Genomic DNA, 16,907 nt, shown 5'->3' with positions numbered 1-16,907 from the left:
AGGACTAAAGGAGGAAATAGACTGCAATGCATTCATTTTAGGAGACTTCAACACACCACTCACTCCAAAGGACAGATCCACCAGACAGAAAATAAGTAAGGACATATAGGCACTGAACAACACACTAGAACAGATGGACCTAATAGACATCTATAGAACTCTACACCCAAAAGCAACAGGATACACATTCTTCTCAAGTGTACATGGAACAATGTCCAGAATAGACCACATAGTAGGCCAGAAAAAGAGCCTCAGTAAATTCCAAAAGATTAAAATCCTATGAACCACCTTTTCAGACCACAAAGGTATAAAACTAGAAATAAATTGTACAAAGAAAGCAAAAAGGCCCACAAACACATGGAGGCTTAACAAGATGCTCCTAAATAATCAATGGATCAATGACCAAATTAAAATGGAGATCCAGGAATATATGGAAACAAATGACAACAAAAACACAAAGCCCCAACTTCTGTGGAACGCAGGAAAAGCAGTATTAAGAGGAAAGTATATAGCATATTTAAAGAAGGAAGAACAATCCCAAATGAATAGATAGTCTAATGTCACAAATATCGAAGTTAGAAAAAGAAGAACAAATGAGGCCTAAGGTCAGCAGACGAGGGACATAATGAAGATCAGAGAAGAAATAAATAAAATTGAGAAGAATAAAACAATAGAAAAAATCAATGAAACCAAGAGCTGGTTCTTTGAGAAAATAAACAAAAAAGAGAACCCTCTAGCCAGACTTATTAAGAGTAAAAGAGAGACAACACATATCAACAGAACCAGAAATGAGAAAGGAAAAATCACGATGGACCCCACAGAAATACAAAGAATTATTAGAGAGTACTATGAAAATCTATATGCTAACAAGCTGGAAAACCTAGGAGAAATAGACAACCTCCTTGAAAAACACAACCTTCCAAGACTGACTAAGAAGGAAACAGAAAATCTAAACAGACCAATTACCAGCAATGAAATTGAAGTGGTAATCAAAAAACTACCCAAGAACAAAACCCCAGGGCCAGATGGATTTACTTTGGAATTTTATCAGACATACAGAGAAGACATAATACCCATTCTCCTTAAAGTTTTCAAAACAATACAAGAGGAGGGACTACTCCCAAAGTCATTCTGTGAAGCCAACATCACCGTAATACCAAAACCAGGAAAAGACTCGACCAAAAAAGAAAACTACAGACCAATATCCCTGATAAATGTAGATGCAAAAATACTCAACAAAATATTAGCAAACCGAATTCAAAAATACATCAAAAGGATCATACACCATGACCAAGTGGGATTCATCCCAGGGATGCAAGGGTGGTACAACATTTGAAACTCCATCAATATCATCCACCACATCAACAAAAAGAAGTACAAGAACCACATGATCGTCTCCATAGATGCTGAAAAAGCATTCAACAAAATTCAACATCCATTCATGATAAAAAAAACTCTCAAGAAAATGGGCATAGAGGGCAGGTACCTCAACATAATAAAGGCCATATATGATAAACCCACAGCTAACATCATACTGAACAGTGAGAGGCTGAAAGCTTTTCCTCTGAGATTGGGAACAAGACAGGGATGCCCACTCTCTCCACCGTTATTCAACATAGTACTGGAGGTCCTAGCCAAGGCAATTAGACAAAACAAAGAAATACAAGGAATCCAGATTGGTAAGAAGAAGTCAAACTGTCACTATTTGCAGATGACATGATATTGTACATAAAAAAGCTACAGACTCCACTCCAAAACTACTAGAACTAATATCTGAATTCAGCAAAGTTGCAGAACACAAAGTTAATACACAAAATTAATAACACAGAAAGTTGCTTTCCTGTACACTAACAATGAACTAGCAGAAAGAGAAATCAGGAAAACAATTCCATTCACAATAGCATCAAAAAGAATAAAAAACCTAGGAATGAACCTAACCAAAGAAGTGAAAGACCTATACCCTGAAATCTATAAGACACTCTTAAGAGAAATTAAAGAGGACACTAACAAATGGAAACTCATCCCATGCTCTTGGCTAGGAAGAATTAATATAGTCAAAATGGCCATCCTGCCCAAAGCAATATACAGATTTGATGCAATCCCTATCAAATTACCAACAACATTCTTCAATGAACTAGAACAAATAGTTCAAAAATTCATATGGAAACACCAAAGAACCCAAATAGCCAAAGCAATCCTGTGAAGGAAGAATAACATGAGGGGAATCTTGCTCCCCATCTTCAAGCTCTACTACAAAGCCACAGTAATCAAGACAATTTAGTACTGGCACAAGAACAGAACCACAGACCAGTGGAACAGAATAGACACCCCAGATATTAACCCAAATGTATATGGTCAATTAATATATGACAAAGAAGCCATGGACATACAATGGGGAAATGATAGTCTCTTCAACAGATGGTGCTGGCAAAACTGGACAGCAACATGTAAGAGAATGAAACTGGATCACTGTCTAACCCCATACACAAAAGTAAATTCGAAATGGATCAAAGACTTGAATGTAAGTCGTGAAACCATAAAACTCTTAGAAAACAATGTAGGCAAAAATCTCTTGCACATAAACATGAGTGACTTCTTCATGAACATATCTCCCAAAGCAAGGGAAACAAAAGCAAAAATGAACAGTGGGACTGTATCAATCTGAAAAGCTTCTGTACAGCAAAGGACACCATCAATAAAACAAAATAGTACCCTACAGTATGGGAGAATATATTCATAAATGACAGATCCGTTAAAGGGTTGACATCCAAAATATATAAAGAGCTCACACACCTCAACAAACAAAAACCAAATAATCCAATTAAAAAATGGGCAGAGGAGCTGAACAGACAGTTCTCCAAAGAAACTCAGATGGCAACAGACACATGAAATGATGCTTCACATCACTTGTCATCAGAGAAATGCAAATCAAAACCACAATGAGATATCACCTCACACCAGTAAGGATCACCAGCATCCAAAAGACAAACAACAACAAATGTTGGCCAGGTTGTGGAGAAAGGGGAACCCTCCTACACTGCTGATGGGAATGCAAATTAGTTCAACCATTGTGGAAAGCAGTATGTAGGTTCCTCAAAAAGCTCCAAATAGAAATACCATTTGACCCAGGAATTCCACTTCTAGGAATTTACCCTAAGAATATAGCAGCCCAGTTTGAAAAAGACAGATGCACCCCTATGTTTATCGCAGCACTATTTACAATAGCCAAGTAATGGAAGCAACCAAAGTGTCCATCAATAGATGAATGGATAAAAAAGATGTGGTATATATACACAATAGAATATTATTCAGCCATAAGAAGAAAACAAGTCCTACCATTTGCAACAACATGGATGGAGCTAGAGGGTATTATGCTCAGTGAAATAAGCTGGGCAGAGAAAGACAAGTACCAAATGATTTCACTCATATGTGGAGTATAAGAACAAAGAGAAACTGTAGGAACAAAATAGCAGCAGAATCACAGAACCCAAGAATGGACTAACAGTTTCCAAAGGGAAAGGGACTGGGCAGGAGGGGTGGGAAGGGAGGGATAAGGGCAGGGAAAAAGTAAGGGGGCCTTATGATTAGCATGTATAATGTGAGGGTCGGCATAGGGAGGGATGTGCAACACAGAGAAGACAAGTAGTGAGTCTACACCATCTTACTACGCTGATGGAGCAGTAACTGTAATAGGGTTTGTATGGGGGGACTTTGTGAAGGGGAGCGTCTAGTAACCATAATGTTCTTCATGTATCTTCTGTGCAGCTTGCCCTCTATCTGTAGCTTGTTCAAGGTCACAGGGAGGCAGATTTGGGGCACCACTAGGGACTCTGTGAAAGACACCTTGCAGCACAGCCCTCCCCCATGGAGCTGCTTTGTGTCTGCAGAGATCCCTTATTGGGAGTGCACCCTAGGGGGCTCAGAATACTGCCTCACAACATATAAAGAATGCCATTCTAACTCTGCCCCCCATTTTCCAGAAGTCACCTTGCCTGTACACATTTGGCAGGGAAACACCAGGGCAAACACCTGCTCTAGAGCTCAGTGTTCACTATCTCTGTGACCTTAATTCAAATTCAAGGTCAGCACCTGCCTCTTTTATGTCCTGCTGGCAAATACAGCTGCTCGTCATTCTTCCAGCAGGTGATCCTAATGCTGGTTTTACACCTGGCTTCATCTTCTCTCCTGCCCTGGTATTCCCTTTGTGCTGAGTTCTAAACCCACTTAAAAAAAATTGTATTATATCATGTTGGGTGAATTTTTATAAGGCAGCCTTAAGTCATTTTTGGAACAAAGACGGTATATTGATATGGATCTGTTAGGGAGAATTCAGTTCGGTGATGCAGAGAAGTCAGAGGACAAAGTGAGGAAGGAATTCATTAAAGTAAGAGTGTTAGGGAATGACAGAATAGGATAATAAAGGAGGTTCATTGAACAGCTACTCAGCATGGGGCATGACCCCTGCTAACTCCTTAAGCCAGGGTCACCTGGAGTCCAGTGTCTGCTTGGATCTGCACAGCATGGGAACTGATTCCCTACCACCCCAGGCTTTGGGGGAGCCGCAGAGCACTGGATGGAGTGAGATTATGTTCTGCAAACTTCCTATAGGTAAAGAAGGGAGACTTTCAGGCAGGTCACTAAAGAGTAAGACTGTAAGCTTCAGTTCCCAGCCACCCAGGTGATGGTACTTTACAAGCTCAGGCCTGAGCTCTCAGCAGCCCCTCCTTACTTGTCTGAGATAGGATAGAGTGAAGGTTAATGCCAGAATTCGGAGGATTAGAATGACAAAGCGAAGTAATAAAACACTTATTACTGGAAAGGCGCAGAAAACATGCGTTTAAGTGAGAAGTTTAAAGCCAAAAGAGCACACTTGGAGAAGGTCAGTTTGGGCTGCCCTAGAGAAGAGGCATCTCTGAAAGGCTGAGAAAAGATTAAAAGGATACACACCCAGAAAGTGTTAGCAACCCCAGAGAGAGGAGCGCCCCCTGAAAGGTTGAAAAGAGAGTTTAAAGTTAAAAGGTTACGCACTTTTAAGTGTGGGTGACCTCTGAGAGAGGGGTACCCACTGAAAGGTTGAAAAGAGAGTTTAAAGTTAAAAGGTTACGCACTTAAAAAGTGCGGGCAACCTGAGAGAGGAGCACCTGGAAAAGCTGGGGGTTCCCCGTTTTAAGGATTCTTTAGGAATGTGACCAAGGGCTAGGGGTGCAGACTTGTTAAGTGGTCTTTGAATCTTTAGAATTAACTTAACACAAGCAAGTTCCTGCTCTGATTTCTCCCTGGGATACCGGCATCTTGGTCTGGGAGCAGATCAGACAGCTTGCTTGCCCGGCCTCCAAGGTGGGCTGAGTTATTCTGTTTGCTAAAGAGTAAGTTAAGAATCTTACATTTTTAACTTCCTGGGTATTTAAAATACAATCTTTAAAATGGATACTTCCTTCCTATCACTATGTTGTTTATGGCTGGGCCTGCACGCTAAATTAATTGCCTGTTGATGCCGGGGGTTCTTGTTTGCGGAGCGGAAGAATGAGCTTCACAGTCAAGGTAGGAGAGCAAGGTACAGGCTTTTATTTAGAAATAAAGTGAGAGAATAGAGCTCTGGCTCATGCCAGGAGGGGACGAGAGAGTCTGTAGTGGTGCGTTGTCTAGGGGGTTTTATAGACAGTTGAGGATTTTTTGAGAACATGAAAAAAACTTAGGGGTGTGAACTTGTTAAGTGGTCTCTGAATATTTAGAATGAACTTAACACAAGCAACTTCCTCTGATGATTTCTCCCTAAGATACCAGCATCTTGGTCTGGGGGCACAGGAAACAAGGCCACCTGCTCAGCCCTGCAAGGTGGGCTGAGGTATTGTTTGCTAAAGAGTAAGTTAAGAATTTCTAATGTCTTAACTTCTTGGGTATTAAAATGCAATCTTATCTTTAAGGTGGAATCCTTCCTGCCTTTTACTGTGTTGTTTATGCCTGGGCTTACTTGCTAAATTAGTTGCCCAGTTTGCAAAATCACTTCATCAGATCTGAAGGAGAAAGATGCACATAGGCCTGGGCCTTTTAGTATGCTAAAGAGAACCGCACACATGATTATAAATGGTTAGCATAATAAAACGTGCTACTCTTCTTTATCTGGGGAACATTAACTGATTTCACTGAAGAATGATTCTAGAGCTCAATGTTTAACATAGAGTTTTAGCAGGGGGGTTTCCTTGCATGTAGTTACATTGCTCTGACTGCAAATATCCCGCCCTGCCCCCTCCAGGGGCCCTCACCCTACTTTGACTATGTCTATGGTCCCTGTCTCACTGGAGAAACACTCACCGGTCCTAATTCAGTAAGTGGACATGGAGATAAAGAGAACAGTGGAGTGAGGCTTTAATGATGGTCTTGTAAGATCGGGTGTCTGTTGGACAGGCACACCTGGGGAGTTTGGAGCTAATAATTTATCTCCCTAGTACGTGAGTCCCTCCCCTGGTTCCTCATTGGCTGAGTACTACAGGGTTCACATTCTTTCCTGGAAGTTGCCAAAGCCAGTTATATCTTTCCTTTACATTTGTCTTAATCTTATTGGTAGGTTTAAAAAACTCAAACAGGTATTGCCAGGCCCTTATCAATTCCCCACCCCCACTCTCAGCCCAAGCATCTTCCACCACGTGGCCCTTTGTTACCTTACTGTTAAAATGCTTAAACATCCTAGTGGGAATAAATCACATTTAGGTTTTATGCTCTTTCCTAACATTGCCTAGGTTACAAACTACTTAATTAGAGCCAGAAGGAGAAAAAACAGCATATAGGTAAAGGTAAAAAAAGCTGGGCCTGCATGATTAACACAACAAAGACATGGGCTATGCTGAGGTACTTTCCTTTATCTGGGAAATATTCAAACATTCCAGGCCAAGTTGCTCCTGGCTTTTTGACCTTTAATTGATTAATTTTGGGTCTTTTTAGTGGACTTTCTGGCCTTTTTCTCTTTCCACCCTGCTCATATCTATTTTCCTGCCTAACAGACCCATTTAAAACAGATACATGTATGACCAGGCACAGTCTGTAGTGGAGTTTCTCCTGCCTGAGGGGTGTGCTTCCATTCTTCCTTCTGCTGCAGGGGGAGATAAGGCTGGGATCCTTCTGAGACAGGGACTGTCAGTGTAGTCAGAGTAGGGTGAGGGCCTCTGGAAAAAGCAAGGCAGGATATTTGCAGTCAGAGCAATGTAACACCCCCTACTAAAACTCTTGTGTTAAACATTCAGCCCTAGAGTCATTCTTCAGTGAGATCAGTTAATATTCCCCAGATAAGAGTAGCACATGTTTTTATTATGCTAATCATTTATAACCATGTGTAAAATTCACCTTTGCATGCTAAAAGGCCCAGGCCTATGTGCTATCTTTCCTCCTTCAGATCTGATTAAGTAATTTTGCAAACTGAGCAATCTAATTTAGCATGCAGGCCCAGCCATAAACAACACAGTAAAAGGCAAGAAACGTTAGAAATTCTTAACTTACTCTTTAGCAAACAATACCTCAGCCAACCATGGGGTCTGAGCAGGTGGCCTTGTTTCATATGCCTCCAGATCAAGATGCTGGTATCTAGGAGAAATTATCAGAGCAGGAAGTTGCTTATGCTAATTCTAAATATTCAGGGACCACTTAAGTCCACATCCCTAAGCTTTTTTTCATGTTCTCGAAAATCCTCAACTGCCTATAAAACTCCTAAACAATGTGCCACCCCGGATTCTCTTGTCCCCTTCTGGCGTAAACCCAGAGCTCTGTCCTTTCACTCTGTCTATAAATAAAAGCTTGTACCTTGCTCTCCTACCGTGAGTGCTGGTGAAGCTCATACTTCGTCTTCGTGATCAAGAACCCAGACATCACTTCCAGTCTGAGGTCCCATCCAGCACAGCGGAAATGCTTTGGTAAGTGTGGCTGAGCCTGCACAAGCTATTGATCAATGACACAGTCACTGAGGGTGTTTCCAATAGAAGCCTGTGGAGAGAAGTCACATGAAGTCTGACAGCTGGCTATGGCTAGTGATAAACTGAAAGTTTTATCTGGTGAGTGAGCACTGAAGGGTCCCCACCAGTAAGATGGCAAACTTCCGGCTTCTCTTCGGGGTCCTCAGTTCCCGCCGGCGCCACCTGAAGCCCAATCACCTCTCGCCCCCCTCCCAATCCCAGCACCTAGCCAACAGCCAACAGCCCCGTAGAAGTGACACCTCAATCAATTCATGCCCCCTCCTATATAACCCAGCACCTTTCCCTAATAAAGCAGAACTCTCCGGTGAATTGCTGCTATGTGTCGCTCCTTTCCTTTCATTGGTGCCGAAACCCGGGAGACGGGACACCCCAACTGGGCCCCGTCTTCCCCCGACACCAGCAGCAGCTTGCCCTCGTCCTCTTTTTCCGGCGCTGGCTCATCACACTCACCACTCCTCTCTGTCCTTTAGGTAAGTTTTCCCCCGGAGTGGGCAACTCTTCCCCGAGCTATCGTAGTGCCATTGACCGTGATCGTCCGACAAGGCCCTGACGCTCGGGGATGAGGAGGGAACGCTCCCCGCCTCAGGCCTTCACGGCTGCGGCGGACCCTCAGGCCCCTCCTCCAAAAGCCATAAATCCCTGCCTCAAGCCTTTACGGTTGCGGCAGACGCTCAGGCCCCTCCTCCGACAGTCAAACGCATTCACCATCCCTTCCATCAGTGCTGAAAGTTTTTAAGCAAAATTTCCCCGGGGTGGGCCACTCTTCCCCGAGCTATCGCAGTGCCATTGACCGTGATCGTCCGGCAAGGCCCTGACGCTCGGGGATGAGGAGGGAACTCTCCCCGCCTCAGGCCTTCACGGCTGCCGGTGGACCCTCAGGCCCATCCCCCGACAGCCATAAATCCCCGCCTTAGGCCTTCACGGCTGCAGCAGACCCTCAGGCCCCTCCTCTGACAGTCATAAATCCCCACCTCAGGCCTTCACAGCTGCAGCAGACTCTCAGGCACCCCCCCTCCAACAGCCATAAACGAGGTGACTCCTTTGTGGATGAGAACGCTCCCTTTTCCCCCCCCTCCTCCTTCTGTTCCATCTGCCGAAAACGCCTAGCGCTAGGTACCTAGAGACTCCGGCACTCTGCCTTCTTAGGGAAGTCTGGGTGATGACCCACACTTCCCAAGAAATTCCGACTCGTATACGATTTTCCGCAGACCACCAAGTATCATCGGGGACGCCCTTTGTCTCCTTGTGGTCTGCTTCCAGTCCGAGGATCTCCGTTCGTCTTCCCCTGTTTGTCTCCTTCTCTGTCCTTTACCCATGGGAGCCTCCTCATCCCTCCCTGAAAGTTCACCTCTTGAATGCCTGCTTAAGCATCTGGCTACCCTCTCCCTGATGCCTGATATAAAACCAAAACTTCTCCGTAAATATTGCTCCCAAGATTGGCCGACATACCCCCTAGACAATAAAAACCAATGGCCTGCAGGGGAACTCTTGATCCTAACATCACTCGCGATCTTTTTAACTACTGCCAGTGCCTGAAAAAATGGAAGGAGATTCCCTATATCGAAGCTTTCTGCCTCCTCCTCTCCCCGCCCCCTCCCAAGTTCTCCTAGCCTGCAAGCCGCCGCCCCCGCAGAAGCCTTCTGTTCACTCCCTTCCCCTTCTTCTCCTACAACAGCCCTTCTCCCTTCCTCCCCAACCATCTCCTCCCCCATCTCACCTCCTCCACCTTCATTCCCTGCAGATTAAGCCTGAGCCTTTCAGCCCCCCTTTAACTAGGTCCCAGGGGCCTCCTCCGTCTTTGCCCTCATCAGCTGTTTCTCCCCTGTTAGGGACCGCCTTTGTCTTCTCACATGTTTGTAGAGAGAATGGGAAAGCGCCTCCCCCCATGTCTGAACGCAGCATGGGAAAGCACAAGCTAGAGAACAACCGGTGCAGTCCTTAGAAGTTATCTGTCCACAAAAACATATCTTGCCAAGACTCCTCACTCTGAAAATAGGGAGACCTTGAAGATGTGTAGAAACACTGCCCCTGCTTCTAGCTATGCCCTTCCCCCACTTGCCGATGTGGCAGGAATAGAAAACAATGCATTCCATAAGCAATTAACTGGAGCCCTGCTGTAGCTCAGTAGAGCATGGGACTCTTAATTCAGAGTCATGAGTTCAAGCCCAACTAGAGCGGCAGAAGTAAGCAGCTGGGCTGCTAGCTGGCGACATGTGGGTCCGATTCTATCTTTCTTTATTTTCTTTGCCCCCCTTCTGCACTTCAGGACCTGCTCGACTAGGCACGGCTAGACCGCGTCACTCCCCCACAGACTGAGCCAGAACCCTTCAGTCCCCCTCAGACTCAGTCCTGAGAGCCTCCCAAAATTATCGCCCCCCCTCCGGGAGGTAGCAGGATCCAAAGGCAGCATGCGCATTCACATACCTTTCTCCTTAAGAGATTTAGCCCAACTAGAGAAACGCCTAAGTTCCTTTTCCACTGATCCCATGACATACATTAGGGAGTTTCAATACACCCTCCAGTCTTACAGCCTCACACATCATGACATTTTCATGCTCCTGGCCAATACGCTCCTCCCTGAAGAGCGTAGACGAGTTTAGGACTTCGCCCAAATGCAGGCTACTGAAACCCACAGGACTGACCCCACCTATTCCCCTGGCCCCACTGCTGTCCCTGAACAAGACCCACACTGAAATTATAACACCACCATGAGTCTCCGCACTCGAGATATTTTTGCCTCCTGCTTAATAGCAGGTCTGAAAAAGGGCAGCTTGTAAAGTAGTCAATTTTCAAAAGCTCCAAGACATAATTCAAAAGAGAGATGAAATCCCCTCCGAGTTCTTAGACAGACTCACTCAAGCCCTATTACAGTATACCAGCCTGGACCCAGAAATACCTGAAGGAAGACATGTCCTGATGAAATACTTCCTAGCTCAAGGCTACCGCGGCATTAAAGCTAAACTCAAAAAGTTAGAACAGGGCCCCGCTACCCCACAGACTGAGATCCTAACAGTGGCCTTTAAAGTCTTCCATAAGCGGGAGGAGGAGAAAGAATGCCGTAAACAAAAGGCTGATCAGGCCAATTTCCAGATGTTGGCCCAGCTGATAAAACCACAACCTGGGCGCCCCTCTACAAACAAGCCCCCCCAAGAGCTTGTTTCAAGTGCAGAAAAGAGGGACATTAGTCAAGGGCGTGCCGCTCCCCCAGATCTCCTACCACCCCATGCCCCAGATGCCACAAAAAGGGCCACTGGGGGTCTGATTGCCCAACCACCTGAAGGGGAGGCTGGATGAACAACCCCCATCCTAAGCCCGCCGTAGTGTGGCTGGCAGAAGAAGATTGATGGGGCCCGGGGGCTTCTCGCCCGACCATTTCCATCACCAAACAGGAGCCCAGGGTTACTTTAACAGTAGACGGTCACCCCATCTCCTTCCTCCTAGATACAGGAGCCACCTTCTCAGTCTTGTGAGAATACCGGGGCCCTACCACGCCAGCCATTACTCCTATAGTCAGAGTAGGAGGTAAACAGATTTTCCCATTAAACCCCCCACCCACCCTTTTATGCACAATCCAAGACAATCCCATACCTTTCTCCCACTCCTTCCTGGTTATGCCCCAGTGTCCCATCCCTTTACTAGGACGAGACATCCTTTCCCTCCTCCACGTTTCCATAACTATATCCACTCCCACAGCCCCCAGTACTCCCTTTCTGATGGCCCTCATAGCCAACGACCCCCCTCTACCCAATGAAAGCTCCGGTTCTGCCCTCATACACCCTGTAAATCCCAAAGTTTGGGACATTACAAGCCCCTCCGTGGCCCTATGTCCCCCTGCCTCTATCAAATTATGTGAGCCCTCTCAGTATATCTGTCAGGCCCAATACCCCCTAACCACTTCAGCCCTCATAGGCCTCCAACCCATCATTCAAGCAGACCCACTCACTCCCCATTTAATAACCCCATATTAGCTGTTAAAAAAACCAACGGATCTTGCCGCCTTGTCCAAGACCTTCGCCTCATCAACATAGCCATTGTCCCTATCCATCCCTTAGTTCCAAATCTATACAGCCTCAGCATCCCACTTGTCAGTCCTAGATCTCAAGGACCCATTTTTCTATCCCTCTAGACCCCTGCTCCCAAGATTTTTTCATCTTCACCTGGACGGACCCATACACAAGACATTCTGAACAACTCACCTGGACAGTTTTGCCACAAAGCTTCCGAGATAGTCCCCATATTTTTAGACAGGTCCTAGCTCAAGACCTCAAACAGTTTCATCATGATCACTCCAAGTCCACCTTATTATAATACATGGACAATCTTCTACTCTGCAGTCTCTCGTGAGAACAGTCTCAACTTGACACTGCCTCCCTACTTAACCTTCTAGCGTCCAGAAGTCACCGAGTATCCCCCGTCAAAGCTCAAATCTCTTCCCCTCCTGTCACTTACCTCAGATTTCTTCTATCTCAACAAAGAAAGTCCATTACCTTAGACAGAAAATGGCTCCTCTCTGACCTGCCCATTCCCCAAACCAAGACAAAAATCCTTTCCTTTCTAGGCCCTTTCTAAGCCTAGCTAGATATTTTAGAACATAGATCCCTAACTTCTCCCTGCACCCTGTTGGCAAGATCCCTATACAACCTCAGCAAGAGCCCCCCTAAAAAACCATTATCCTCCTCACCCCAACACTCCTTCATTAAGCTCCGTCAAGCCCTTGTAGAAGCCCCAGCTCTCCATCTTCCTGATTTGTCGAAGCCCTTCTCATTATACATTCATGAGAGGTCCAGTCAAGCTCTAGGAGTCCTAAGCCAATATTATGGCCCATCCTTTGCCCCAGTAGCTTATCTCTCTAAGCAATTAGACCCCACAGTTCGGAGATGGGCCCCCTGCCTACGAGCATTAGCCGCTAGACAGCTCTTGCAGAAAGAAGCTCATAAACTGACATTCAGGGCGCCCCTTACCATTCTGTCCCCACATCACCTAAAAGATCTCTTAACCTACAAAAGTTTACAGACTCTCCCTCCCTCCCTCCAGACTCCTGACCTTACTGTCCTCTTTCCTCCAAAATCCTGTTCACCCCCTTTGCCATCCATACTCGAATCATGACTTTTTCCTCCTTTACTGCTCTCTTGCTTTTTTCCTCATTCCTATTGTCTTCCCCACCACCCCAGCCTCCTTTATATGGCGATTCAAAGTCAGACAGACTTACACACAGCATCAAACAAAAGTTACTGCCCTCATTGCCACACCAGACTGCCCTCTGAAAAGCTGCTCTGAGCCTTTATACCTCCACTTTCCTCCCTCCACTGAAGTGTTCACTAGCAGTTACCCTTATTCTCCCTACCTCTGCTTCCTCTATGACCAAAAACAAGCCTATTGCAGGCGATGGCCAGATACCTACAGGAGATGTCCCTACTAGTCTTGCACCATTCACTACATGAGTAACTTCCAGTACCCCCCGTATTACTCCTCCAACCGTTTCATGAAATATCCCAACGGCTCATTCTCCTTATCAATCCCAGATCCCTGGGACTCTCGATGGGCTGCCAGAGTCACAGCCTCAGTTTACTACGGGGGGTCCTCGACCCCCCACAGTACCCTTCATATCTCTTGAAAGTATGTTCCCTCTCATTCCCAGATCTCTCAAGTTGCATCAGATAGCAGGCATTCCGAAAAAGTCATTATCCAAACTCTTGATAGTGCCTCTTCATCTTCTTATCCCCACCCCTCTTCCCATTTCTCCTACTCTTCATTACAGCTCATTCAGGACACCACCATCTTTCTCAACCACACCCTTAACACAGCCAATTGTTTCTTGTGCGCATCACTACAGCGCCCACTGCTGGCCGCCGTGCCCCTTAATATTTCCAACTACTCCTTCCATGCAGAAGGACAACCCCTCTGCCCCCTGGCAGACATACCCCTATGGGAACCAGAATAGCAGATAATCCCACCATCTACCACTGTGTTGGCCCAACTCCACCCCCCTCCTGCGCACTTCACTGCCTCTCTATCTACACCCCTATCTCCGGCTCTAAGACTTTTATGCAACCGGGACACTTCTTTTGGTGTAATGGCAGCCTTTTCAACTCAGTGCCTCTCAACTCCGATACACCCTGCATTCTCGTCACCCTAATCCCATAGTTTACACTTTACAGCATGGCAGAATTCCTTGAGCTCCAACCTCCCTTGCCCTCGCGCACAAAAAGAGCTGCTTTCCTTCCCATCATGGTCAGTAGCTCTTTGATCACCTCAGCCATTGGGGCAGGGTTTTCGGGAGAAGCCTTGGGTCACTCTCTATAGGCAGTTAGAGATCTCAACGCCAAACTTGAGGGAGCCCTGACATCCACTGCCGATTCCCTAGCCTCTCTCCAAAGACAGGTCACTTCGCTAGCTAAAGTCACCCTTCAAAACCGGCGGGCCCTAGATCCGCTTACAGCTGAGAAGGGCGGCACCTGCGTCTTCCTCTGAGAAGAGTGCTGCTATTCCGGCATTGTAGAAACTAACATTACCAAACTCACTGACCTTGCCTCCAGCCTCCACTCTGCTTCCAATTCCAACCCATTCTCTTCAATACTAACAAACCCCCTCCTCACCTAGCTCTGGCCCATTGCAGGCCCCATAATAGTCATTCTTCTCGCCTGTCTCTTCTTACCCTGTATAATAAAGTTCATCAAATCCCAAGTCAGAAAAATCTCTAATCAAGCTTTCAACCAGCTTTTACTCAGGAACTACCAGCTTCTGGCCACAGAAGATCCCTCCCCTCACGTGACCTCCTCACCACACGCTGAGATGGACCCCTCTCTCCACTAAAAACTGTTCCTGGAAACAATGGCCGCAGACGCCTGGCTCCTGACACCCATATCCTCTTGGCACCATTGGAATCAACAGATCCTCAACCTATAGTTACAGGGAACCTTCATTGATTTCCAGCCTGAAGAAGTCCACATCTACTCGTCCTTACTGCGGAGAGTCCTGTCAACCCTTTCCTCCCAATCCTCAAGCCCTCACTCCCTTCTCTGCCCCTGTTCCGCAGGAAGCAGCCAGAGAGAAAGCAACGTCCACAATCCCATAGAGGAGAAAGGGGGGAATGAAGGGTCCCCACCAGTAAGATGGCAAACTTCCGGCTTCTCTTCGGGGTCCTCAGTTCCCGCCGGCGCCACCTGAAGCCCAATCACCTCTCGCCCCCCTCCCAATCCCAGCACCTAGCCAACAGCCACCAGCCCCGTAGAAGTGACACCTCAATCAATTCATGCCCCCTCCTATATAACCCAGCACCTTTCCCTAATAAAGCGGAACTCTCCAGTGAATTGCTGCTATGTGTCGCTCCTTTCCTTTCAGTACTAGACTTACGAATTTCAAGGGAGCTTTCTTGTCTCTAACAAAATGTTCTAGAAGCCGTACTAAAAGGGCTCCCCTTTCAGCCTTTCTTTGAGCCCCACACTGGCATCTCATCCTTCTGAGCGCAGGAAAAAGAAGTGGATGAAAGCTCTCTTCTCCAAGTTCAGGAACGAAGCCGAGGTAAATTCTAACCCCCATCTCCTAGGCTGCACCCTCCTCATAAGGAAATTGGGATGTGCCTTTGGGCAATATGGGGACTGTGGCTTTAAATCATGTCTACTTCTAAGGCAAGTGTTCCTCCCACGAACACCAGCCTTCCCAAAAACTATGGTTTCGGTGTTACTGGGCCCCACTGACCACTGACTTTCACTAGAATTGTCTTGATGCGGTGTGGGGAGGGAGGATGTCTCTGAAGTTGGTGCTGCACAATTGCCCTGTCCTACCATCATGTGCTTCTCTAGGGGTGTAACTCTTCATTCCCGGATATTGGTTCATGCTTTTTTGTGATATTACTTAGTGTATTTTTTAATAAAAGATTTTGCTCAATACTCAGTAGATACTAAGCTTGTTTGTGCAAGTTCTTCAGGAAGTCAGGAGAGCCAGGTAGGAAACTGGATATATAGGGGCGCATGCTCAGCTGACCAGTGGCCAGAGAAGCAAGTTGGAAATGTTAATGCATTCTTACCATGGCTGGTTGGAACATAGGCATCCAGGCAGGCTGTTGACACTTTGCCGAAAGCCTACACTAGGCATCTGGATGCCCACACTTTAGTATCTTTACCCACGAAACTGATTTCAGGCGTCAGCTGTCCCTTGCAACCTTCTGATATGCTCTTTCGACATAAGCTCTCCCACCTCCATAGGGAATGGGCTCAAAGTGCAGACTTTCTTGAGGGAAAGAGGACTGGAGGCTTGGCCTTTTAAAATCGTTAAGTTTTCTTTGGGTGGAAAGATGAAATTGCATTGCCAACTTGCCTACAATGAGTGATGTTGGTCGCTGGGGAGCCTTTCCCATCACCCACACACTTGGCACATGTTATGAAAGGAGTCAGGCCTGTGCACACATAAGTCAGGCCGAGATCCAGTAGACAATACTGTACAACTTAAATAATTTACTGTGGTGAGACAAAGGGGTGGGCCAGAGAGGCTCCTGAGACATTGCACGATCACGTGACCCCAGCGCAGGCTTGTCCCCAAAACATGCTGAGGAAAGACTGCAACTGAGAACTGCAGCCCTGTTGTGCCATGGCCATGACATTTCCGCAGAGTAATTTGTTTTCATTTTACAAATGAAGATGTCTTCTGAAATCACACATTATACATAAAAGCTTGGAGGCTGTATTTAGGTCATTCTGCCTGCCTTCTCAGTCTTCCTTTTGAAGAACTTGGTCACCCTTCAAAGCCACTCAGATGTACTCTGCCAACATCCCCAGTTATTTGCTGAGTGTCCCTCCCCCACCCCCATCACAACACTTAACCGCGTGTTAGACTATTTGTGGGAATGTCACGTCTGCCAGAGGCTTTTCACTTTTACTCATCCTGTGTTCTCAGTGCCTGGCTCAATATGACCCAGAAAAGTGCTCAGTAACTGTTAGTTGAATCAAT

The 16,907-nt window shown here is 46.2% G+C and overlaps 2 long non-coding RNA genes across 4 annotated transcripts in view; one reads left to right on the top strand and one right to left on the bottom strand.

The window, feature by feature from the left end:
- The window catches only part of LOC140850455 (uncharacterized), a 68,382-nt gene that overhangs the window by 16,709 nt on the left and 34,766 nt on the right, over nucleotides 1–16,907 (top strand). Inside the window, exon 3 of one of the 2 annotated variants that reach the window (XR_012133313.1) lies at nucleotides 14,998–16,817. The exons of the other annotated variant lie outside the window; for it this stretch is intronic. This is a non-coding gene — a long non-coding RNA (uncharacterized lncRNA). Of the gene's footprint in view, nucleotides 1–14,997; nucleotides 16,818–16,907 lie in introns of those variants that run through there. 2 annotated transcript variants of the gene reach the window in all.
- On the bottom strand, nucleotides 3,598–8,804 carry LOC118972202 (uncharacterized). 2 transcript variants are annotated; one of them, XR_012133312.1, is made up of 4 exons: nucleotides 8,412–8,804; nucleotides 7,792–7,971; nucleotides 7,492–7,575; nucleotides 3,598–7,160 (listed from the first exon to the last, which is right to left on the bottom strand). It is a non-coding gene; the product is annotated as an uncharacterized lncRNA (long non-coding RNA). The 2 variants fall into 2 exon arrangements; XR_005061047.2 differs by having other exon boundaries at nucleotides 7,805–7,971.

This window comes from Manis javanica, chromosome 7 (genome assembly GCF_040802235.1).
Source record: "Manis javanica isolate MJ-LG chromosome 7, MJ_LKY, whole genome shotgun sequence".
NCBI lineage: Eukaryota > Metazoa > Chordata > Mammalia > Pholidota > Manidae > Manis > Manis javanica.
Note: the sequence above shows the minus strand (reverse complement) of the source record. Positions and strands in the feature narration are given on the sequence as shown.